At 41.6% G+C, this 25581-nt stretch overlaps 1 protein-coding gene and 1 long non-coding RNA gene across 5 annotated transcripts in view; both read right to left on the bottom strand.

Moving 5' to 3' along the window:
- LDLRAD3 (low density lipoprotein receptor class A domain containing 3) overlaps positions 1 to 25581 on the bottom strand; it is a 102794-nt gene that overhangs the window by 68413 nt on the left and 8800 nt on the right. The window contains exon 1 of one of the 4 annotated variants that reach the window (XM_023927953.2): positions 54 to 3180. The exons of the other annotated variants lie outside the window; for them this stretch is intronic. The gene's annotated coding sequence lies outside the window, so the exon portion shown is untranslated. Of the gene's footprint in view, positions 1 to 53; positions 3181 to 25581 lie in introns of those variants that run through there. 4 annotated transcript variants of the gene reach the window in all.
- On the bottom strand, positions 113 to 4777 carry LOC147652532 (uncharacterized). Its single transcript, XR_015288310.1, has 3 exons — positions 1033 to 4777; positions 620 to 799; positions 113 to 273 (listed from the first exon to the last, which is right to left on the bottom strand). It is a non-coding gene; the product is annotated as an uncharacterized LOC147652532 (long non-coding RNA).

Here is a 25581-nt window from a genome sequence, read left to right as displayed (position 1 = left end):
TGAGCAAGCTGTTTATCAGTGGTTGAATGAAGATGAAACAAATGGACCCTGACCCTGATTATTTTGTCATTATCCTGGTACTCAGTAGGACTTTCTTTTTCTTAAATTCTCATTTTATCTGTTTGCCATTCTCACACATGATTTTGCAGATTTCCTCATTATTTTCTTCCTAGAATACACATGCAGCTTGTCAAATGCTTGTCTATGCTTGTCAAAGCCATGTTTGTTTAAAAAAAAACCAAACTCTTCTTCTCTCTTCTTCACAGGGTCAGTCTAAACAGAAGTAAAACAGACAATGCTACATGAACTCAGCTCTATCCTCCAATGCTTTTGTCAGATTAGTACTTGCAAAATACTTTGTTGCTGTTGTTAATAGCCAAGGGTCATGCACCAGGTAACACACTGACAAATTCATACTAGGTTTTCAATTAAGTTTTAAACATAGTGCTAATGATGAAAGTTAGAATTGAGTTTCTTGGTGTGAATACAGTCCCCTGGCACACATCTGTCCACAGGCCAGACAGGCAGCTGGCACACTGAGTCTGCCAGGCTGAGGGGGCACAGTATCAGGATACTGAGATCAAGAGAACAGTGAAAGAAAGAAACTTAAGAGATTTACCTTCAAGGTTAGACACAGCACTAGTCAGCCATTTCAATCTACCATTTTTCTCACTTTTGTGCATTGTCTTTTGGAACACAAATATCACAGAAGCGCGAACTTGAGTGAGAGAAGGATAATGACACTCAATGGCTTTAATAAGCATCAAAATGGCATGACCTGTCACAGAGTTGGGGGAAGCTGCAAGACAAGGAAGAGAGTGAGAAAAATAGAATCGTTCCCCTTGTCTTCCTGTCATATTCCAGACTAGTCCCAGGCAATATGCATTTGAGAAGGCAAAAACCCCAGAAATACAAAGCTTCCCAGGTAAGGATGGAGGGGTCACAAAAACATGTCCCCCTGCTAACCCGCATACCTTCATGGTTCAGAACCAGGAACAGCAAGCTAAGTTGACACAAAGCTTATCTATTTACCTATCAGTTATCTCTTTTGAGGATAACCACATTATTTTTAGAACTCTGGGGGAATGGCAGAGCTGTTGTCAGTTCCCTCCACTGCCCATTCCTGTGCCATCTTACTTCCTGTTACTCTTGGAGTCCAACTCCTTCCTCTCCCAGGAAAGCCTGAACAACAAGGACAAGGAAAACTATTATGAACACAACATGGTGAATGCCCCGTTCTTCAGTGCTGCACAGGGCACAGTGCAGATCACAACTGCCAGTGTAAGAATTTTCAGGTAAGCTCATTCATTGCCTAGCTCATTCCTGAAGACCCAGGGAGGAATCTGCTTTGTACAGGCATCTTTGGAGAACAAATCTACCAAAATAGTAAGTTTTATAGCCAGATTAGTGCACGAGGCTTATCAGAAACTTCTGAATCAGCCAAATGTAGATTGTTTCCTTTCACCCCCACAACGTATCAAAATGCTCCATCCACAACACAGGCAAAACTGCTAAGTTTCACGTCACTATTTCAAAAGACACAAGAGGAATGCTTCAGGGAGGTAGTCTCTTTAAACCTATGTCTGTCTCAAACAATGTATTTCCTTTCAAATGTTATTTCTTGCAAATGGCTGACTTTTCTGGGGATGTTTCAAGAATCTGCCAGCACAGAGCAGATGCCTTAATGGAAATTTGCCCTGAGCTGTTAAAAGACAATGTAGTTCAGCAAAAAAAAGGTGGAAATAAGGTCTCCAGAGACACCTGTAACTCTCCTGCTGTATCCAGCACCTAAGAGAGTGACAGCCGTCAAAAAGCATACCCAGGCATGCAGCTGGCAATTAGATATCTTTTAGCAGTGTCATTCAAACCTCAGTTTCATTCCCTAGATCTGTTCTTCCCATGGAGAAACAGCAGGTCTGCTCTCTATACTGTTACAGCCTACAGCACACTGGAACAGGGTCAGCTCCAGCCCAGTCAGGCAGGGCCCTTACTGCTCCCTGCAGCTCCTGGGGAAACACTACACCCACTCATGCCTGAGTCCCTGACTTTAAATCAGCAATGGCAACAGCTCGTCCTTCCCTAAAACTTCCCTAAAAAAGCGTTATCAAGTCCCTGTTCCTTTTAACATCTCCTTTGAATAGATGCCATACCTATTAGATTGAAGCAACATTCCAGGAACAGGTATCAAATTTTGTTACCCAGTAAGTTGTTTACAGGATTTCCTTTGTTATATAATAACCTTATCCTCAACATTCTTTTAAAGCTAGGATGTATTGCTAACCCTTTCACCGAACAAAGAAAAGATAGCAGCAGATCAAGATACTTGCAGACAGCCCTACCCAAGCTTTACTGCAGAATGGCAACATGGGAACTGACTCAATCCAGCTTCAAAGCAACAAATACTCTCTTAAAACATGATCTTCATCAGCTCCTAGAAGAGTTGTATGTTGCAGACAGCAATTTGAGAGTCACAGTCAACGCATCAAGAAACTTGTTTTGTGCATTACTCCATGCCCAAAGAAAAACATTGTGTCACCCTGAGAATCAGGCCTTTCGATATTGTTTTCATAATTTCTAGCCACTTTCCCAGGAAAGTAACTACAAACATAGGTGTTTATACATTCCATTAAAGATATGCGTTTTGATGGACGTCTCTCATGGCCAGTGTGGTTGGGAAGGTGGTAACCTGACTATCCAATCCCTGGTCATTGTCGAAAACCTATAAGTAGTGAAAGAACAAAAAAACTTGCTTCTTCTTTCATCACATTTTGAGCTGTGTCTGTGTGAATCATTTCGTGTCTGACAGTGACATCATTGGTGGATAAAAAACTGTCAAAACAATGGCACATGTGGAACTGTTTTAAATGGTATTACTCCTTCTGCTTCCCTCACACTTCGCAAGTCTCTCCTAATGGATTTTAAAAAAACCACTCAAAGAAATTCTCAGCGCAGTCCTCAGCTCCCAGCCCTCAGGAATGCGCGATCTTCCTCCCCACTCAGCACACAGCCCAGTGCAGGACTCCACACACACAAGGAGAAGCAGTGTCACAGACACACTCAGAACAGACATGGAAAGGACCAAACCACATCATTGTGTCCATTTTTCTAACAAGGTCCATAAAGACGTCAGGTTTTGTGTAGCCAACTTGCCTGCTGGCAGGGGCAGAAACTCCTTCAATCTGGCACAGCTGGCATTCCCATAGTTGACATATTTACCCTGCAGCCTCTTGGATTAATTTTGAATTCAACCCAAATAAGAGCTACACGGATGTGTTCAGTTAAGTAAAGGAGGAAGGAAAGAAGGGGAAAGTAGTCCATTTTCACTGCAACACATTGCTCACTTTAAGCAGCATACCATCTGGGCTGCATATAAAAAAATGGACTCATGTTTCACTCTGAAGGGGACTGAGTAAGGAAAATCAATCTGTTTTAGCAGCCACTTCCAAAAATGTTGGTATCTAAATATTTAATATTCCCCGAAAAACAATCAGGGAAAAATAAATGAAAGGACAAGTCATACTGAGCAAGCACTTCACACTGTATTAAGAAAGCAAGTCAAGGATATCTTTCAAAAAAACCACCTTTACCTGAAAGCACTGCAGAGAATTGCGCACATTACAGAACAGATCATTACTGATCACACAGCTCTGTATCAGAAAGCATAATCAGTAAGAGCAGGCAATCAGCCTGGCCAAGGAGGTTTTGAGGAAGAAATACAGGACACTTATGTGTTCACTGCCCTCATGAACAATGCCAGTAACATCAGCCTCATGGCAAAAAGGATCTATCACCAAGGATAAAGTATGAACTCTTCATTGCCAAACCTTTGTCATGTCTTTTGTGGGGATCATGGGATCTTCACAGGATACTTTCAATGGATTACTGCTTCAAGTTTTTCATATGTGAAGATAATTATTTTGATCAGGCTGCAGCTGCGAGGCTGAAGGGTTACTGATGATACTTTCCTGTCACACCATGCACACATTATTCTTCATACTCATTTTTAATTTCTGCTAAAACCCTTGCCAGGTGTAAATCTACATCAGGTTTGATTTAAGCACATCAGAAATCTGTTTTAACTCCACTGAAATCTGCAACATGTAATGAAAACAAATGAAGAGAGACTACAGCAAGTCAGTAACTGGAATTTGCAGCAAGATGGCATCCAAAAGACATACCTTCAATACCTGCCAATATTTGATCACCAGCAACACACATCACAACTAAAGATAAACCAGCAATATTAGAAGACTTGAACAGACATTTTTTTATCTTCCTCTTTCATCTTAAAAGACAACAAATAGGCACTATCAAGTGACTGGAAGGCTATTACAAGATTTGATTCCTCTGAGAACACAAAACTACTTCCAAATACTTACATTCAGGTCCAGTTGCTTCTGTGAATTTAGCCCCTCAGGACAGATGTTTCTTTTCATACTTCTTCATGTTGACATGAAGCACGTGACTCACTCCATGTCTACTTTACAGAGATCTACGAATGCAGGTGATGCACTCAGAGGAGGAACTTAAAAGCTGAGCACGAAGAAAGTGCTTTGCTTATAAACTTCAGTTTAACATGTACATGCACAAACTTCACTGGCAATAGAAGTATGTTGTCAGCAAGGTAACACCACAGGCATTAAGGCAGACTTGGATTAATGCTCACTGCACTGAAACAGAAGGCAAAGACACTTTGTGCTTATGGAAGAAAGTCAGGACTCACTCATGCAGTCAGCCAGAGAGACTGTGGGAAAGACTTGCTCAACCTCTTTATTACATTTCACCCCTTGTTAAAATGAAAACAAGGCACTAGCTTTGAAGAGGAAGGTGCCCATACTGAATTCAAGCACGTAGGGTATAAAAAGATTGCTCATTAACAGCACCAAAAAGTAAGGAAAATACATCAATGAGGGTGAAGCTTACTTTCAATCTCTCAAATAAACATTTTTGTTATTACCCAAAAAGTTGTTTGTAGCTCAGTGTTTATAAGTGTATCACGTAAATCAGGAAAAATGCCAGTCTTCAGTTTGATCTGCTTTCCTATGCACTGCTGCAAAGGTCCTCACCAGAACAGAAGAAAAGCATGCCAGTGCACATTCAGACTGACTTTGGGAAGCAAAGAATAAGACAAGCGCTCTCTTCTTGTGCAGTGAAACCTCTGACAACACCTAAGCCATCTGCCACAAGTAAAGGACACCTGCCACTAATTATCTGACAACTTAAATCCCCTTGAACAGTTTTAATCCCTATCCTCCCCTATCCTCATCTAAACTGCCTGATGATTACAGTGTTTATGCTACATTAGAAGTTATGAGGATTATTTGTAAACGCAGATTGACAGTCCCACTGCAATACAGGTGCTGAAAAATGTTTCTTCACTGGAGCAGCAGGTAATTAGTGATTACTCAAGGAACTGCTCATTGATCAGGTCTGACTTCCCCTCCTTCAGTTTTCCAGCTGCGATCCATGAGATGCGGTATATTTGGTATCCGGCATTTTCAAGATTTAAAATGGATCAGAGTCTGCTGCGACTACCCTCGGGGGAAGCAGAAGAGTTGCACTGTCCCACCCCAAACCCCTTGTGAAGGGCGGCCCAGGGGTTCTGATTGGGTTTGAGTCCCTGGAGGGTGGGGGGTGTCTCCCTTGGTGTGTTTCTAATGGTCCCTGACTCTGAACTCCACCCTCAAGGGTGGAGACCCTTAAGAGTTCTGTCCCTCAAAAAGCCCGGCTCTGCCTCTGTTCGGGGCACTCTGTTCTAAATCTGAGTTTGTTCCCATGCTGAATAAATGGTTTCATGAACAAAGGCCTGTCTCGTTGGTGTTCCATGCTGGTCCCCAGAACCCTGCGGCTTCCCTGGATGAGATCCTGAGGTTGCTGACTGCAACAAGAGTCCTAGCCAAAAGATCAGAAACACCTATGGTAACTTCAAATGAAACACTAAATATTACTAAGGCAAGTCAGACACAATGGGAAAACCAACCCTCTCAGAGCACTAAAATGGATAGCTTCTTTTAATTTAGACAGAAGAACTACTGTGGCGAGGAACTCAGGCTACTATTCCATCATTCACCCATTAACACATCACTGCAAAACCTGCCTTTGTTGGGCGATTAATCCAGCATAATCCATCCCCACCATAAATAATACAAAATGCATAGAACTGAATGCATATCTTCTTCTAGTTGAAGCAACTGGCACATTCCCTGTAGTAGGTGGCTGCATTTCAGCACTTAGCCATGCAAGCACCTTAATTAAATATAATCTTCTAAACCATTCCCTAATAAACAACCATTTGCTTTTTCCTTTTAACAACACATGCAGGAAGTGAGCCATGGTGAACAGGCTTAACTTTAATCCTGCACCCTTCATGGCTGGATTCTATATTTGGGGGACTGGGCATTTCACTAAAGCTTCCACATTTGCTTGTCTCAGCAGCAGTGCAGCTGCTTGAGTACACACCAAAAATACACCCCCCAGGTCTGCAGGCTCTCCACACACTTAGCGTGGTGGAAAGGAAACAGGCTATGGGCCGCTAACAGTGCGGAGTGAACAGAGCTCCAAACTAGTGCAGGTTCAAACAGAAAAAGGAAGCAGAAACAAATGAGGAAGGAATGCTTTAGATTACTGAACTGTGTGCACCTTGGAAGACAAGCATTCTCCAGTAAGAAGGTCAAACGGAGATCTTATGCTGTTCAAGCTAGAGCTACCCACACTGCTTCCTTAAAGAAGCAGCAAAGATAAAAACATTTTATTTCTAATACCTTTGAAGGACACCAACTATGTAAAGTCTAACACAGGCAAGTGCCAGATTCTGAACTTGGGACAGGGCAACCCTGGTTGTGTTTATAGATTAGGAAATGAGAGGCTGTAGAAAGGGCCCTGAGGGTCCTGGGTTTATGGGAAGCTGGATCTGAGCCAGCAGTGGCAGGCAGCCAGGAGGGCCAACCCTGTCTGGGGGGCACCAGGCCCAGCATCACCAGCCAGGCAAGGGAGGGGATTGTCTCACTCTGCTCTGAGCTGGGGCAGCCTCACCTCCAGTGCTGGGGGCAGTTTTGGGTGCCAGAATATAAAAATGACAGAAAGCTATTAGAGAGTGTCCAAAGAAGGGGCACTAGGATGGTGAAGGATCTGGTGGGAAAGCCCTGTGAGGAGCAGCTGAGGTCACTTGGTCTGTTCAGCCTGGAGAAGAGGGGACTGAGGGTAGACCTCACTGCAGTCTCCAATTTCCTCATGAAGTGAAAAGGAGAGGCAGGTACCGATATCTTCTCTCTCGTGACCAGTGTCAGGACCCAAGGGAATTGAAGTTGTGTCAGTGAGGTTTAAGCTGAGTATTAGAAAAAGTTTTTCCACCCAGAGGTGTTTGGGCACTGGAACAGGCTCCCCAGGGAAGTGGTCACAGCACCAAGCCTGACAAAGCTCAAGAAGTGTTTGGACACTGCTCTCCAGACACAGGGTGGGATTCTTGGGGTGTCTTGTGCAGGGGCAGGAGTTGAACTTGATGATCCTGATGGGTCCCTTCCAACTCAGCATGTTCTATGACTCTATGGCATTCTTCTGTGACACCACCCTGAGGAAAACATAATTTCTGTCTTCACAAAAACAAAGGACTAAAGGATTTACGCACAAAAATCCAGAAAACCTGCAACAGATCTTAGGACAGAAATTAGATTTCATTATTCCTGTCCTTCATTTAACAATGCATTTGTAATTACTTGGCATCACTTTTCATATCAAACAGATGCACCTATGAGAAATTAAATGGGGAGTAGGGGTAAACAAGGAGATAATAAGCTCATGTGGTCCATCACACTACTCCAATTTCCCCAAAAACAGGCCAGAGTGACATTCTGCTCAGAAAATACTGAGATCATGCCTGAAATGTGACAGCAGCAAGACTGAGTCTGATTCATTCAGCATCAAATTTAAAGGAGTAACAGAAGAGCAACAGAAGTGATGAAAAAAACCCCTTCAATTTAGCAAAAAGCATGACGGGTATTTTATTGTTTTCCTAAAAATTGGGAGGGGCTAGGTTTAAATTTATTCACATGATATTCTATGCCAATAAAAAACCTGTCTACCACAATTAAGTTTAAGTTTCCCAATCGGAATCAGAACATTTCCTTTCAAAGATCAAAAGCTTTTAATTGCCCTTTGAGACTTGTTTCTGCAAGGACTTTTTCTGTGGTGTGCAGATGCAAGAGATTATAAAGAGCTGCTGTGAACCACATTTTCTTGCTTAAAAGCATGTATTGAATTACCTGCATTTCAGGGCCTTCAGAGAAGATAGTTAGCTGTGCAAATTCATCTAGGCCTTATACATGATGTAAGAAAAAAATCCCACAGTTGTTCTGTCTGGAGAAAAAACTGAATTCACTATTAGGTTATTTCCTCCCAGGAAAGTGGTACTTCAAGCTGTTCTGTTGTGTCACATGACAATCACTTAAAGCACTGTTCCAATGAGAAGTAATCACAAGGACTGGCAGAATTAGGCTGTAGACTGTGAGGCTGTAAAAGTGTTACTTCTCTGAAAAACACTAACTCCATAATGCCAGGTGCTCTAGGAGCATTTCACCAGGGCAGTGGTTAAAGTATGCTCTAACTTATGGGTGGAAAAAACACTGGAGTCCTTTGGAGTCGGTAGCTGATACTGGACACACCCCCCCCCCCTCTTTTACATCCCAGCATACAAAAACAACAATGCCCAAATATGCAGCAGTACAAAACTACAGAAGGGGAGGAAGAATGCTTCAGCAGGATGATAACAAAGTATCATCTTGCCTCTTCTTCAGTGAGTAGCTGCTCAGCACTTTTAACTATATTAAATATTAATATTTAATTAAAAATATTTTAACTGTATTAAATATTTCTGTAGTCTTGTATCTCACCACACAGATCAGACATAGAACCAACCTTTGCAAGTGAATGAGTTTAAGCAAGAGCTGTGTGTTACAGGAAAAACAAACAAGCCACTATAAATAGATACCATTAACTGGTAAGCAAAAGAATGTTTCAGCCAGCAAGGGGGAAAAAACCCACCATATAAAATGACAATGTCTGCAACTACAGAGACCATAGAGTCCAAGCCCATGCAATAATGGCAGTATGGAATGGTATCACTGGTCAGGGGCAGAAACACCATGTCAGACTTTTCTATGCTGCTTTCAGTACATAGCTGTGATTAGCTAAAGGTGCATATCCTCAACAGTTCAAGCTGATCTAAATCACAGCAAATAGCCCCATCTTTCTCTAACCCTGGCCATAAATTCCTGTCTTCCCCTTACTACTTGCATAAACTCCACCACAGGTGAGCAGCAAGCCTTAAAAAAAGGTTAACCTAGATCCCATAGTTCTCAGTGTTGTCTCAATCAACCCACCACAAAGTTTCAAGAGCTTATGCCTTCACAGAAAGAGAGAAATATACATGCCTGTCTCCAGATTAAGAACACAAGGACTGAAGCCTTTTCTCAGGCTAAGTCAGGTAACCTAAAGCAAATATTTCTGCCATTTTCAACTACAGTAGACACCACTTAGTCTCACAAAGTTGCTTGCTGTTAAAAATTATGCCATGATTGCTTCTTTAAGCAGCAAAGTTTTCAAGAGCATTAATTTCTTCTTGGTAGCTGTCTTCTCCAGGAAGGAAAGCTGTCTGTCAGAACCAAACATGCCACTCTGTGCCCCAGCAAACATGTTTCCCACACTTTGTTTCCCACAGAAGGTTTCCCACACTGACATCTTACTGGGGTCACAGGAACTTTCCTGCCTGACTACCCAGGGCTCAGTCTGGCAGTCACACTCCTACTACCAGATACTTTCACTGCTGGGACTGTGGGTGGCTCCAGTGACGCAATGGGCACACTTGACTCTCTGCACACCCCACACTCACTATCAGACAAGGTTTCCTTCCCACATTGTACTCGCTTCCCATAATACAGTCCCAAATCTCTGGCTCCTTTAAGTAATTAAATCATGGTGCGTAACCCTAAACACCAGCTCGAGCTGGTGCTTCTGGAAAGGGAGGCTGAACAAAGGAATCTCTCAGTCTGTGCTGTGATAGTCTGGGGTCTTCCTGCTGAGCCCTTGGCTCCTGCTGTGTCCCAGTGTCCAGTCACCTGGCCAGTGCCACAGGTCCCTGTGCCTTTTGCTGTGCAAAGGGTCAGCACCAGGTCACAGCCCCTTCCTTGTCTGGAGCTCCCAACATTTCTCCCACCCAGGCACAATCTGCAGCTCCCACTGCAGCTGCACACCCAGTACCTGCTCCAGGTGTATCCCTCAGCACTGGTCACCGACAATTTCAAAGGTGTGCTAGAGACAAGAAGTGCAGGGCTCTGAAAGCAACCTCACTGTGTAATAATGGTGGAGAAAGCAAACCAAGACTAAGTTGTGTTAATGATTATCTTCCTGATGGCAGAAGGACCCTCCCATCTGAAGAGTTTGCATTTAGGATGTGCCAGCACATCAGGAGGGGAAGATAAGCTGTGGTACTGGTAATGAGGGGAGAACTTGGGCTCTCATACTACATGAAAAGGGCATGCCTCAAAAAAAGCCTGGAAGAGACAGATGTGTGTGAGGCTCCACAGGGGAACCAAGCCCAAGGAAGGGGAGGATGCAGGACAGAGTAACAAAACAAAACATCAACACTGTCCTTAACAATAAAGAAAAAGCTCATAACCCTTCACTCAACAACACTGAGCTAATTTCCAAGTGTGAGGAGATTGATGACAGATAACATGATTTCCATCTACACAAGAGAAAGATCTGCAGAATTCCCTACCCTAGGAAGGGAACTCAGCTACTGCTCTGAAGTCTTGCCCTAAGAAAAGAAAACAAGGAGACCAGAAACCTCTCTCCTGAGGCTCCTAAAAAAATTTAGAAGCAGAGCAAGAATATTTTTCTAAATACATTGAATCAACAATTAAAATGAGGAGAATTGCCAGAAGACAATCAGAATCAAGGAATGGCAATAGTTTAAGAGAAGGGAAAGACTGTAGTAGGTGGTAGTGACAGCACACAGACAGTGAAGATGGGATAGTATTCCTAAACAGAAGCATCATCTGGAAATAGATAATAACCTCTTCAAATACATACAAATCCAAGAAATAGGTGAGACTGAAAAGAGGGCATACATGAAGACCATGTGTACTGGGTTGACAATGCTGCAAAGCAAACTTAGAACACCCCATTAAGGAGAAAGGCAACTCATTACTCACCAGCTGCAGAATGCAGAACTGGACCCTGCTAGAAAACACAATTTCAACAAAACAAGCCAAAACAGAGCCTTGATTTCAGAGCATCACCAGGCTACAATCAGACGATTTTCATCTACCCTACATATATATATAACCATGGTAAGCCATGGGGCAGCCACAGCAACACCCTTCAGATTGTCCAGGAGCTCTCACCACTCTCACAGTATTTTGGAGACCCCTGCTAACATATTGGTCTAATTTAACCACGGGACACAAGCCTCTTCAAATGTCATGCCCCAGGTCTACCTGAAGAGATTTTGCCATTACTTTAGAGTTGAGAGGTTTCTTTTTATAGAAGACAGCGTATTTGCTCTTTTCCTGTACTGCTGGTCACATACCCTCCACTATACCACTAAGCCTCAAAAAGAGTTAAGTGGGGGCAGAAGATGGGGCTCAGGAATGACAGATGTATACAAGTAATGGTTATTTATTTTGGAAATTTCCCATCATCACTACCAGAGACATAGAAAATCATCATTTCAACTGAAAAATAGCAGCTTTTATAACCACTTACTTAAAGTATGATTTTCTCCCATTCAAACTGAGCTCTTTGATGTGCTTTATACAGCAATAATAAAAATTTATCCAGAAGATAAAGTTACTGGGTGTTTGCTGAATGGATTAGACTGCTGCTGCTTTCTGTAAGCAAATCAAAACCAAAAAATAAATGTAATTTGCATTTTGTGAATAGGAAACATGCTGTTAGGCAGATAAATGGTAGGGATTATATTGAAGTGAGGGTCTCACTCTTGTCACTGGAGTTTAGTTTCACCTTGTCTTTCACTTATTGTACCAGAAGCCACAGCCAAGAGCAATGATGCCTCCCTGTAGAGGAATGTAAGAGTGCCTCCACACAACGGGACATTTACGTAGGGAGCACAGTGGGACTGTGCAATCTTCCTGCAAGGCACTGGTGACCGATTCTTTCCAGCAAATACTGCCACAGCAAGATACCATTCCACACACCATATACTTCAAACTGCTTTTGAGCTAGCAGTAAAATCAGGGGGTTGACTGCAACACAGGTAATCTTGGAGTTTGGCGTTTTCAACAGTTGCTGTATTTAACAGCACAGTGAAGAGTGAAGAATACTGGAATGAAGGTAGACAGAGGAAGATTTAGCAAAAAGCAGAAAAGCTTTTCATGAGAGCGTGAGAAAAATGAACTTTCCCTGGGAACAGTGGATGCAACTGCAGACGAGTGACTCCAAAAAGGGCCCAAAACCAAAAAAAAACCCAACAAGATTCAGTCAGTGTGATGCATTAATTTTCTTCCTTTTCCCACATTTTGCTTCCTGACAGTTCTGTTCCCTTTATTTCCTAAAATCCTCAGTAAAATTTCTCAAAAAAAAAAAAAAAAAAAAAAAGTGGCACCTGCTTCTTAGATACCTACCCTGGTCTCAAAGAAAAAAATATCCTATCAACCCTACTCAGAGTGCCCATGAGACAAAAAGTTTCAGAAAAAAAATTCCCAGTATGCTCTAGTTAAGAAATATTACATACTTCAGCCCCTAATCCAAATATTTTGTGTGTCTCACTTCAGCCCTCTTGCAGCTTCCAAACCTGGATGTGTTTCATTCAGATGAGTCAATCCCAGGGACAAACTCAGCTAACAGAAATGAATATATTTCAGGTTAACCAGAAAACCATTCTTGCCTTTTAAGGCTTCATTCAATATTTTTTGCATCAGGTATTCTCCACTGAGCCAAATCAAAACTCAGGAGATCTCTAAAACCCCATACATCATTTTCCTGGCTAAACAAACTGAAAGGTCCACATTCCTTCTGGCACCCATCATATTTATGTATGCTGCAAAGTCTACATTCTGTAGAAGCTGGGGTGAAGACATGTCCAGACAGAGCATGCCAAACTGGCAAATGCTGTGAGGGCTGTGGAGCAAACCCGTGAGCTGGGGAATCACCTACCGAGCTGCACAGACTGGCATCAGAAGAAACTCACAAGATCTCAGGAACCTCATGAAAATTTTCAACAAAATAAAAATATTAGTATCCCATAAGCCAGAGAATACAAAAGCACAGACCAAAGACATGGGTTCTACATACTCAGTAATAAATTTTTGATTCAAAAAGTGCCTACTACTTGATTCCAAGGAAGGATACATTTGTTTTCACAAAAAATCCAAACTGGAACTTATGGTGCACAAAGCTGATAAATTTCCCAATCTTTTAAGCTTCTTGGAAAGTAAACATTATCACTGCAGTGGCACCTGGGACTGGCCAGAACAGAGGCTCTTCAGCACCATACTCAACACAGCAATGAACAGCAACCAGTTTCAGCATGCTGCCATTAAGGGTTAATTTTAATTTTGACTTTTGTCGGCCTGGTTGGTTATTCCCATAAATACCAACCCAGCAGATATAATTGCAAAGCAGGTACATTTGGTTCCAGTCACTCTGCCAATTTAGTGGCAGCTAATGTTTGAAAATTGCAGGGTGTAAATTTAGCATAGTGGGTCTCACATCAAGTTTTTACTGCTGGAGACTGTATTTGATTAATGAGAATTAAAAGAAAGATACCACGCTTTATGAAAGCTTCTCTGGTTTTCCCCCAAATCTCTGGAAAGAAAGAAGTAAGAAAAATCAAGCTGTATTGACTTGATAATGATGAAAACAGTGCATCTCAAAACTGTGCATTTCTGAGTTTCAGCAGTCATTTTTTTTTTAGTTGATAAGCAGAGAACTGCTACTGCCAAGCAATGCCAAGACTTCTGCCAAGCAGCTATCAAATCTTGGTAAGACAAAACAAGCAGCAGGAGACATCTTTGGAACACAAGTACAACCTGAACATATTTTCTCTGTAACAACTATGTTCAATTTTCTTTCAAAACCTCAAGAAATCAGCGACTGGCTAGCTCTAATTGTGGCTCTCCCACTACTACTCACATACACATTTCCACCTTCCTGTCCTTCTCACACACTACAAGAAGTTCAAAAGACAACGAAAACTGTACATAATAGGTAATTTTAGGGACACTTTGTTAAGTAATACACGGTGCCAGACTGACAGCCACTGCCATGAAAAGAGACCACCAGTGTAATGCACACAGACACTAGCCAAGGTTTCTCCTACTTAACAGAAGTGTGCAACAGAAGCAACAGAAGCAACAAAAGCACAAAAGCAAAGCAGCCTCCAGCCTTTGCATTTTCACGAATCAGCATGGCAGTGCATCACTGCTGTTATGACAACTGATTCTTCCTTGGCAGAACAATGTCTCAACCCACTCACAGTCCTGACTTGCTTCTGCTCATTTGGGGTTGGATTTTGTAACCAAACACCTAAGCAGGCTTACTCCAGACTTACTGAGATTTTCAGTCTTTCAGCACCAGAGTCTCTATCACACAGCCTCTCCTTAAAAGCACAGGCCAGTATTTAAAAGAACAGGAATCTTGCCAAACATTCAAAAGTCACTTTTCTCCTGGGGAAACCTGAACTGAAGACCCCTGGGAGCAATAAAGTTCTTAAAAAGGCATCTGAGATTCTTCACAGACTCGTTTCTCTAATTTTGATTCCCAGTTACTGCAGTAATTTTCTTAAAAGTCAAGATGACACATTCCGCTCAGATCTTCTGTTGGAGAGTTGCAGCCCCAGCTCCCACCTTCACTCCTGGGAAGTCCAGTAAACTCCAACCATCCATACACTGAGGCTTTGCCTGTCCTCTGAAGCCACTCCATCAGCACCAGAAAAAGAAGGCGTCACACATGAGGTACAAAGCTCTGAGGTAACAGACCCTGCTATAACTCTGGAAAATCAGTTAAACATTTCACTGCAAAATACTTTGCATCAGAGAATATGTAAAGCAAATGGAAAAAAAAAAAAAAAAATTAAAGAGAGCAAAGACTTTCCTCCTACAAGACAAATAGGAGGGGGGCTTTCACTTAACACAATTATCTTCCCTAAATTTTCCCTTCACTTTTGGCAAGTTACTGAAGTATGCGGAGACCAGCACTTTAGCAAAAAAAATACTTTCACAAAAGTAAAAAATACTTGGCCAAGAAGACAAACCCTGCCCTTATATCATAATGACAATTAACTTGGGACCACTCTTAATATTTTTTTTATTACACACAAAAAAGTCAGTATCCTTCAAGATGCCTCCAAAAAAAAGGATGCTTTCATTGTTATTACCACTAATGCTCAATTTAACAGGACAGCTGTGCCATCCTGTTAGCAGGAGACATTACACAACACAAAAAGACAATAAGCCATACTGTCTAGGACGCAGGGTAAGCAACATGATGAGAATGGTGATGTCACTGGCTAACCTGTGACCTCATATATTATAGAAGACATCAGGCTGTTCTGTTTTCAGAGACCCCCAAGCCAGTGCCTCACAGCCCCAATCATTCCAGACACGCCTTTGTTCATCAGTATGTACGAGGTTGCTCATCATTCATTGTAACAGAATGTAAACTCCTTTCATTCAAGACCTAGAAGAATTGAGTTTTGTGAATGACAACTCAGTCACATTATCTTCAAGTCTGGAAGAAAACCTGTCTGCATCTCATAGTGCTTCATGTGGAATAAGACTCCTGTGACCCTGGTGACCAGCCCAAACAAAATAGAAAGCGGAGAGTCAGGAAAGGCTTTCTTCAGAACACCTCATTCATAATTTAACTGTTAACAGCCATGTAACTGGAGTGTCTGCAGGAAAAATTAACTGTATAGTGTCTGTTATATTGAAAGCACTTCAACTGTGTTTGTTTTCTACTTAGGCAACGGGGCTTCTCTTTACTTCAAGGGTTAGTCCCTTTGAAAAAAAAAAAAAGAAAAAAGGATGAAGCCCATGAAGCTCAACTAATAAACAGAATTAATTTAACTTCATCTTTAATCACTCAAGAAAGGCTGAATGTGATTACTATAGTGTTTCCCATTTTCCCCATCTCCTATGCAATTAATTTTCACATATTCAATCACATTATAGTCTATATCATAGAAAAGAAATATTTATGCACTTGTTGCTTCACTACAAGTTTTGTGTATGGATATTTCTGATTTAGGGGGTTAACACAAAAATAGTGTCACTTTTCACCATGTACACTGACCCATATTCTGTGAACAATCTGAAAGTATACAGGGAAAATTAACACAGAAAATATAATGGAGTGATAAAATTCACCCAGGACCAAGAAACTTTGTTCAAGCTCTAGGTCTAGGGTCCTAGATCATGTTGTTGTGTTTCCTACACAAAGCAGATGATATGGCTCAACCAGAAGCACTTAATAGTATCTATTAGCTCTTTGAACTATGGCTGTGTTTTCTCCAGGTTTTCCATGAAATAAATGTAAAAGTTATATGCTAAGTACAGACTGCATTACAGTTGATGACTGCACAACAAACTTAACTGAAGCATTACCTCCACCAAACAACATCCAATCCTTCATATACATTCATGTGTAAACTCAAAAGAGGGTCATGTGAAAATGTCTATGATACAACATCCCAAACACAGACATCCTTAAGATGGGGAAAAAAGCTCCTTTCACCTTGGCCAGTCACCAAGTACATTTATATGATCAGAAAGTGTACAGAGTATCCTTCAGCAGGCTGGAAGCTTTATCTGAAAAGCAGGAAGATGTCCTCACAGAGACTGCTACAACAAGGTAACTTTGCAGCTTCATCACTGTCATCATCTGAGCAGCCATTATGAATTTTTTCAGTGTACTGCAGATAACCCTGTACCTGGCTGACATTCTTCATCACACTAAGACACAACAGACCGTCAATCACAGCAACTGCCAGGAAAGGGTGGTGACACAACTTTTCCAGTATGTCCACATACCTTCTGTGTTTCAGAAGCATCTTGGCAACAAGAAGCACAGGCTGACAGAGATGCTTTGTGATCAAACACTTACTTAGCCCTGAAAAAATCTGTATGGTAAGATCAAAACCACAGTAAAACTTTAAATGCAAGACAGAAAAATTTTCCTTCCCCCACATATTCCCAAACCAAAAGCACAAAGTTCATTGTGCCACTAGAAACTGGAAACTAATTACTCCTTCCCCAAGTCTTAAGTCTTCCTTCTGCTGCACCTATATATCACAGCTGCTCCACTGAAGCTGTTAAAATCTCACTTGAGAAAAGCAGATTCAAGGATTATTTCGTTTGTGGAAAGTAAAGTTTTAAGCCATTGTACTCAGACTTAAAAAAATACTCTTGCCTTTCTCAATTTGCTGCCTAGAAAGGTCGATGATAAATATTCCCTTTAATACATGGAAGAACAAATTCAGGAAGATAAGACAGGACATTGCTGTGCAAAACATCCCAGCTGCAACACATTCAAGTTAAAACTCTCCGTTTGACACCTCCTCCATGGAAAACTATTTACTCAAAATAGCAGCATCTTTTGTGTCCTCCTTTTTCCCTGAGGAGAGGTAAAAATTACTACAGACAGAACAAAGTGCAACAGGCTGAAAAGATTAAGTTTTTAGTTTTAATGAAATATCATCATGTGAAATTTCATTTTGAAACCATCACTTTTTAAAGGAAGCTTGGTAAATGGAAACTGAAGCAAGAATGCAATAGGTCTTTAAGGAATCCCACAAAGCAGCTGATTGACACTGATATTCTTTCCAGCCCAATCCCTATAATGAAGTTTAAAGACATCAGAACACATTAAAACAAAACCAGCAAAGAGTTTCTGGGCACTGGAATAGGCTCTCCAGGGAAGAGGTCACAGTTCCAAGCCTGACAGAGTTCAAGAAACATTTGGACAACACTCTCAGGCACAGGGTGTGATTCTTGGGGGTGCCCTGTGCAGGGCCAATATTTGGACATGATGATCCTTGGGTTCCTTCCAGATTAGGATATTCTGTGATCTCTGACAACTGTCAATTCATTTTTACACCCACAGCAGTTAAAGGCAAAAAGTTAATGCACTGAAACAAACTCATCTAGGTTCTATTAAAGAATCATGATGGAAATTCTCATGAATGTATAAAAATAGTAACAAAATCATTCTTGATGTGTGTTTAAGACAGAACTGAATCAATCTGGAAGCTATGTATGTTAATACAAAAAACCCAAAAACCCACCCCAAAAAACAAACTATGTATTTCCCTTTAATGCCTCCTTGGCAAACCACATTCAGATGAAAGACATGGTCCAACAGACTGTGCACTGGTTTTGAGGATGTAGCACAGCATTTGATAACATTTGGCATTGCCAATCCCTGCACAAGTGTTAAACAGTTCAGATTCTGCAAGGTAAGGCAGTGTCCCAAATTTTAAGAAAGTGATCAGAAAACATATGAATAAAGTCCAGTTGTAGCATTTATCTTTGGAGCTTAATCTAGGAAAGTAGATGAAAGATGCCTGCAGTGTCCTAGGGGATAAGCTGTATAGATAAATGAATAGTCCTTCCCCATCTCTCATTTCTATGGATGAGAGAGGGTAATAATGCCCTGCTTCCTCATTTGTATCTTAGCTCATATCTTACACAGAACAGAGACTACCCTGTGCTAATAAAAATAAGCACCACATATTTTCCAGGACATCTATTTTAAAGTTCCCCTCTCTAGCACCCAGAAAAGAAATCTGCCATTACTCCATCCTAGGAGACAGAAGGCACTAATTTCTTGCTATCAGGAAACCCTAGAAGGAGAGCCTGCACAATTCCAAATCCTCACCGAAGACTCCTCATATAAAAAAGCAAAACATATGCAACTGCTATCCACTCCCAACCTCTATATTCCCATTATAATGAAAAACAAGCAGAAGTAACTCACATGTGATTCAAAGTAGGGCTATAAAAAAGGGGTAACTGAAACAGCCTTCTCAAACAAGCTTAGAGACAACATCACTGGACAAAAGCAGCAAACCAGTAAGCACTTTGAGCACCAGCAAGAGGAAAAGACGGCAGTCTAGGAGTAGCCTACTTGAACAAAGAAAAGAAGCAAGAGTGACAAACAGCAACAGTGCTGAGTCCTCCAAGTTCAGTCTGAGCTTCAGCCCTTTCTGGACTTGCTGCTTTGTTGATGCAAAAAGAAATCCACTACCTCATTTGATGCTGTTTGCTCCATTCTTTTTGTAAGCTACTCCAGTTTTATTGTGGCTCGAGGGCAAAGCATTCATGGAGGAGAAAGGAAAAGGCATGTGCACAACAACCTCATAAAACATTGGCAAAAGTAGAGAAGTGAAACTGACAGTGGCAACTACCACTTCCTAGCGTCTTACTTAGCAAGTCAATCGGAAATCAGCTCCAGCAATTAAGTGATAATGAATTATTGATGACACTCACTTTGGGGAACTGAGCATTTACCAGCATTTATGAAACTAAAGAAACCTACCCACTAAGAGGTGGGTAAGTGCCATCCCCATTTTGCAGACAGCACAAAGCCAGGCAGACAGCAAACAATTCCGTGACATTACATCTTGCCCAGGATCACTTATCTCTAGCATGTTATCTCAGTTCTGTTTGTACATGGCCACAAATCACCTTGATTTGTAACATTTCCTGCTTCAGAGAGGCACAGTGAACACTCCAGGTACAGAATTCAATAATTTCAGTAACCACATCCTACTACCTCTTCAGAGGTGGGGAGGAAAAGGCTGCTCAAAGGAAAGGGCAGCAATATTGGAGCCAGGGAAAAAACACTTTAAAATGTGATCTACAGCATATGTTCAGTGGCAGAATTTGCCCTTGAGAAAGCAAAGGTATTCAAGCCCTACTATTTCAAGATACTTTAAGTCTGTGCTTAACATGACTTTAAGGCAGCCAACTTTTTTTGCCAATGCAAATATATTCAACTAGAAACTCAGAAGAAAGCCAAGAATTCAGTCTTGGATTTAAAACACTCTTGCCAGCCACTCAAGGCTGTCAGTAATGCCACACAGGAACATTTCCTATCACTAACACACAAAACTGACCTAGGAAAGAGAGCTCACTCTACTCCTACCATACTTCACACCTGAGCTTTCCAACTGATGCCATTATCTATTTATTCCATTAAAAACCAGAGACAAAGGAGGATGTGAGCATTCCCTGCACATTATTATCTATCCTGCCCCTTCACAATTTTCATCAGACTTAGCAAGCAGACAGGCTATTATCTACATGCACTTAAAGGTAAGTCGCTCACACTTCTACAGCTTTCACCCTCAACAGCAGCTGCCAGAGCTGAGGCAGACACAGATGCAGCTTTACAAGTTAGCAGCCATATGTCATCCAACTGGCATGAAATACCACAATGCCCCTTCAAACACCATAATGGTTACATGCATGCACTGTGCTGACTCGTAGTCAGCTCTCGGACAGGAATGCTGGTGACATCAGGAGGAGAAAGATGAATGTCAGTACCTGCAACATAGTCCAGCCTTGCAGACAGGATGCCTTTCAGGGAAGGGCAACTTTCTGTGTGGAATCTGAGATGTCCAGAGATCGGGCTAAGCCCTGCCACAGATGTCTTACATGATTATATTATTCTGCTTTCCTTGGCTTCAGATTTCCTTATCTGTTAATGACTGCTAATGCTCTCCTATCCCATGGGAATACCGCCAGCATCCATAATTTAGGTTTCCACCCTGCTTGGATGCTGAGAAGATGGGTACCTGAAGATATACACTGATGAGCTGTTTGCCAAATATATAAACTGATTTTAAGAAATATCATAAAAAATGCGAACTATTGATATTAAAGTGTGTATCATATAATCATTAAGGAGGAAAAAAAGGCCCCAATGATCACCGAGTCCAAACATTAACCCAGCACTGACAAGTTCACTACTACACCATATTTCTAAGGACCACATCTACATGGTTTTTGAACACTTCCAGAGACTGTGATTTCACCACTTTGTTGTGCAATCTGTTCCAATGCTTGATCACCCTTCCAGTGAAGTAATTTTTTCCTTATTCCCAATGTACATCTGCCCTGGCACAACTTCAGGCTGCTTCCTCTTGTCCTATTGAGGTAGACAGGCTTGTTACCCTGTCTACCTCACCTCACTACACTGTTCTTTCAGCGTGCAGTAAGATTCCCCAACGAGCCTCCTTTTCTGCAGGTTAAACAACCCCAGCTCCTTCAGCTGTTCTTTACAAGACTTGTGCTCCAGCCCCTTCACCAGCTTCGTTACCCTACTCTGGACTCATTCTACTACCTCAATGTCTTTCTTGTAGTGAGTGGCCCAAAACTGAACACAGGATTTAAGGTGTGGCCTCATCTGTGCAGAGGAAAGGGGAAAACCATTGCTCTGGTCTTGCTGGCCACACTATTGCTGATCCAGGCCAGGATACCATTGGCCTTCTTGTCCACCTGGGCACAGCTGGCTCATGTTCAGCTGCTGTCAACCAAAACCTCCAGGTCCTTTTCCACAGGGCATCTCTCCAGCCACTTTGCCCAAGCCTTGCAAGGGGGTTGTTGTGACCCAAGGGCCTCAGGACCCAGCAACTCACCTTGTTGAACTTCACACAACTGGCTTTGTCCCATTGATCCAGCCTGCCCAGATCCCTCTGCAGAGCCTTCCTGCCCTCCAGCAGATCAACACTCCCACCCAGCCTGATGTTATCTGCAGACTCCATTTATTCCGTAACAGTAAACAGGCATTTTTGTATTTTTACAACCAAAAGTCTTTGAGGTATGCAGGTATGCAGCTAATACCCAGTTATGGGATTCTGATTAAAATAAGTAGGACCACCCTGTAACAGATAAGCAGGAAGGAGTTTGGGAAATTGCAGCTTCAACTATCAAGTAGACTCAGTTCTCATAGTAACTCTCTAGAGGTAAGTGATCCCCTAGACCTAAGAAACCCAGATCATTTTAGATACAGAAATTAACTGCTCTCTTATTTACACTTACAGGTTCAACAAGAACACCTGGTATGATTCAATTTCTCTTTTCCTTTTGTACCTATCCTTTACTTCATTTAATGCTGGGGTGTGATGAGTGGGAAAAGGGAACAACTTGGGAAGCTTGTTTGAAAATAGATTATGAATATGTACCTTTCAAAGTATCCAAAAATCCCTCTGCCCTGGAAACATGCAATGACTAGCTCTTGGTACAGCTGCTTACACCTAGGGTTTAATTTTGACAGCTGAGCTCACTCACACTGTTCTCTAACCAAAACATTTACTACAGCATTTCAGTAACACATTTTTTCCAACACAACAGGCCAACACAGTCCTTCTAAACCAAAGCAAACAACACTAACAGTAACTCAATCTATGCCAAGTCAGTTTTCTTACAGGAATGTGCAAAGTAGCTTGGAAGGCTGGGTGTTTCCAAACACCCAACTTATTCCATCTTCAAGGGCCAGACTGGAAAAGGTGAAAGACCATTCTATTTCCTCAGTGTCACTGCTCCTTTGAGACATCCCATATCAGACATGCTTCCTTTCCAAAATGGAGATAACCACCTTATATTTTAGAAGTCTAAATCATGCACTCTTTAGCAGGTTAAAAACTAGCTGGATAGCCAGGCCCAGTGGGGAATGGACAGACATCCAGCTGGTGACCAGTCACAAGTGATGTTCCCTAGAGCTCAGTCTTGGGGTCAGTCCTGTTTAATACCTCTCTCAATGACCTGAATGAGAGTGTCTTGTCAGCCAGTCTGCAAACAGTGCTAAGTTGGGCAGGAGTGTTGGTCTGCTGGGCAGGCTGGATCAGTGTGCCAAAGCCAGCTGTGTGAGGCTCAACAAGGTGAAGTTATGGGTCCTGAGGGAGGTTGGTGCTGTTTAGCCTGGAGAAAAGGAGGCTCAGGGGGACCTTACCACTCTCCACAAATGCCTGAAAGGACATTGTAGCCAGGTGGGGTTTGGCCTCTTCTGCCAGACAACCAGTGACAGGACAAGAGGACGCAGCCTCAAGCCGCATTAGGAGAGGTTCAGGTTGGACATTAAGAAGATTTTTTTCACTGAAAGGGTGAGCACAGGAATGGGATGCCCAGGGAGATGGTGGAGTCACCATCCCTGGGAGTATTCAAGAAGCAACTGGACATGACACTTAGTGCTATAGTTCATTTAATGTGGTGGTGGTGTTCAGTCAAAGGCTGGACTTGATCTTGGAAGGCTTTCCCAACCTTGATGAGTGTATGATTGTATGTGGGCTTAATTTTAACAGGATCTAAAAGGCCCTACTGAGGTCTTTTTGATACAGGCCCAAAGGAAATTACACTGATTGCTTCTTCAACTGGAAAGTTAGCTCACAATAGAGATCTGCCTAATTTTGCAACTACTGATAAGAAAACAAAGCACCAACACTGCAGGGAGAAATTAGGTAAACCATGCTCTACAGGCTGAAGTTTCCCCATGAGACTACTCACAAGGAGCAGTGGCAGTCAGCAGGTCAGCAGCTCTGGATTCAACCTCAGTTAGGACACAAATATTCTGCCAATGATCAGCACAGTTTCTTGTGTTTCCAGATTTTATTTGACTCAGCTAATTGGCCATTAAGCTCCAATGAGGTGGACATTTATCTACAGATAACACAAGGAAATTGGAAAGTAAGCAGCCTGAGGCTACCCTGAAGACTGTTAACCAAATAGCAAGGCAGAGCTCAATTAAAACAATTCATCAGAAAACCTATATAGTCCATTGGCAAATTTTCAAGGATCCCATTAGAAATTTTAAGGATATTCAATCTGATTAGACACTGAAATCTATCTCATGTAGAAGTCATTAATAAGTAAAGAGCCTTTAATTTTGAAAGCCTGAACATTATCAAAGCTGCAGCAGGAAGAGACACTGGGCCTTTCCTCTGTAACATGCACAATTTTGCATAAGGATGACAAACCCTGATGAAAAGGTACAGTTGTGCAGACCAAAGTCATCGAGTACCCACCACTTTTACATGGACTCTGTTGATGTAACTAAGAGACACACACTCTTACATGATACCTCAAAAGAGCCTACATCCAGGACCTCTGAATCAGGAGTATTCCAGTAAATGTCTAATACCTCAGCTATTGAAAAGGGCAGGCATTTCAGTCACTTGAAATTGGAGTGCAAATAGGAAATTACCCTGCAAAACATTTCGTCTCTCATTTTATGAAAACTTGAAGAAAAATGGCTATTGTGCTCTTAATGGGCATATAACTCAAGTATGAAATAAGGTCACTGAAACTATTCTGGACTCTTTTTTTGAAAAGAAACATTGCAATAAAAAACCACAAAAAACATGATGCTGTTAGTAATTATTACTGGGAAAAAATCTGACAACACTACTTCAAACTTGTAATTTAGAAGCTCACATTCCTAATGGAAGATTTTTAGGGTACAATTGGTACTGCCAACTTGGATTGTTTATAAATACTCTTAGAAACTCTACTATCAATGTCCTTTTTATCTTCCAGGTGCTCAGTTAATGTTCTAGACACACCGCTTTGATCTTTGGACAGAAGTACATTCCTGATTTGTATACTGCACGTGGTAGCTCCATTTTTAGAAGAGATAAAAAGAATAGGTTCCTGAAATTTAAATACTACTTGCAGATAACAGAGGGAAGTCCTCCATCTGACTGCAAAAGGACAAATGATTGTGGTTTGATTAAGAACACGTAAGTTGAAATATCACAAGGATTCACTTTTCTCTTACCCTCACACTTGCTGATATTGAAATCCAGTATATTCACATGACTGAAAATGCCTAAAACGAGTAGATGGATCTCACCTTTTAAGAAAGAGCTACAAAACACTTCTTAGCGAACGTAAATCAGAATTCCAACAGGACTCGATTCAATAAAGGGCAAGTTTAAAATCTAGAACCCTGGTTACATAGTAAAATGAATGATCTTTTCATTTATAAGTTCACAATATTTTGGGTTGGTTTTTTTCACAATTCTACCTCTAACTCTATTCGTTTCATTCACAATGAGGCTCCGAAATTCAGCCATATGGATTGTTTTCCTCCCTCTCCAACTTCTTTTTTCCTTTCAAAAACTTGCTGAAAGGAAAAAGAAGGCTGTTCTGAGTTTGAAAGACAGCAATCACCACAAACACTGTTGTTCTTCTTTAGCCAATTCTGAATTATGCCTACTTAGTTTAATGTCTTGGTCTTTTAAGTTACTGAGCAGTAAGTTCTTCCAGACTCCAGGATTTCACAAGTGCAGTCTGCCTTCTGCCAGACTGAGCAGATCTTGATCTCAGCATCTGTACTGTGCCTTTTCAGTTACCCAAACAAGCAAAGGTGTTCAGATTTTATATGATGCCAAGGCCTCGAGAAGACACGTTTCTTCCTGTTAATCAGCACGGAAGATTCAGGTTTGGCATCTTCAAGATCACCAATCCAAGATCACCATGAGAGCCCCAAAGTCTTCTGGCAGACAGCCATCTTCCTCAAGACAAAAACTATGCACTTCAGGTTCCAGATAACCATATATTCCATTTA

This window comes from Cyanistes caeruleus, chromosome 6 (assembly GCF_971803275.1).
Source record: "Cyanistes caeruleus chromosome 6, bCyaCae1.hap1.1, whole genome shotgun sequence".
Classification (NCBI taxonomy): domain Eukaryota; kingdom Metazoa; phylum Chordata; class Aves; order Passeriformes; family Paridae; genus Cyanistes; species Cyanistes caeruleus.
This window is presented reverse-complemented; position numbering and strand designations above follow the sequence as displayed.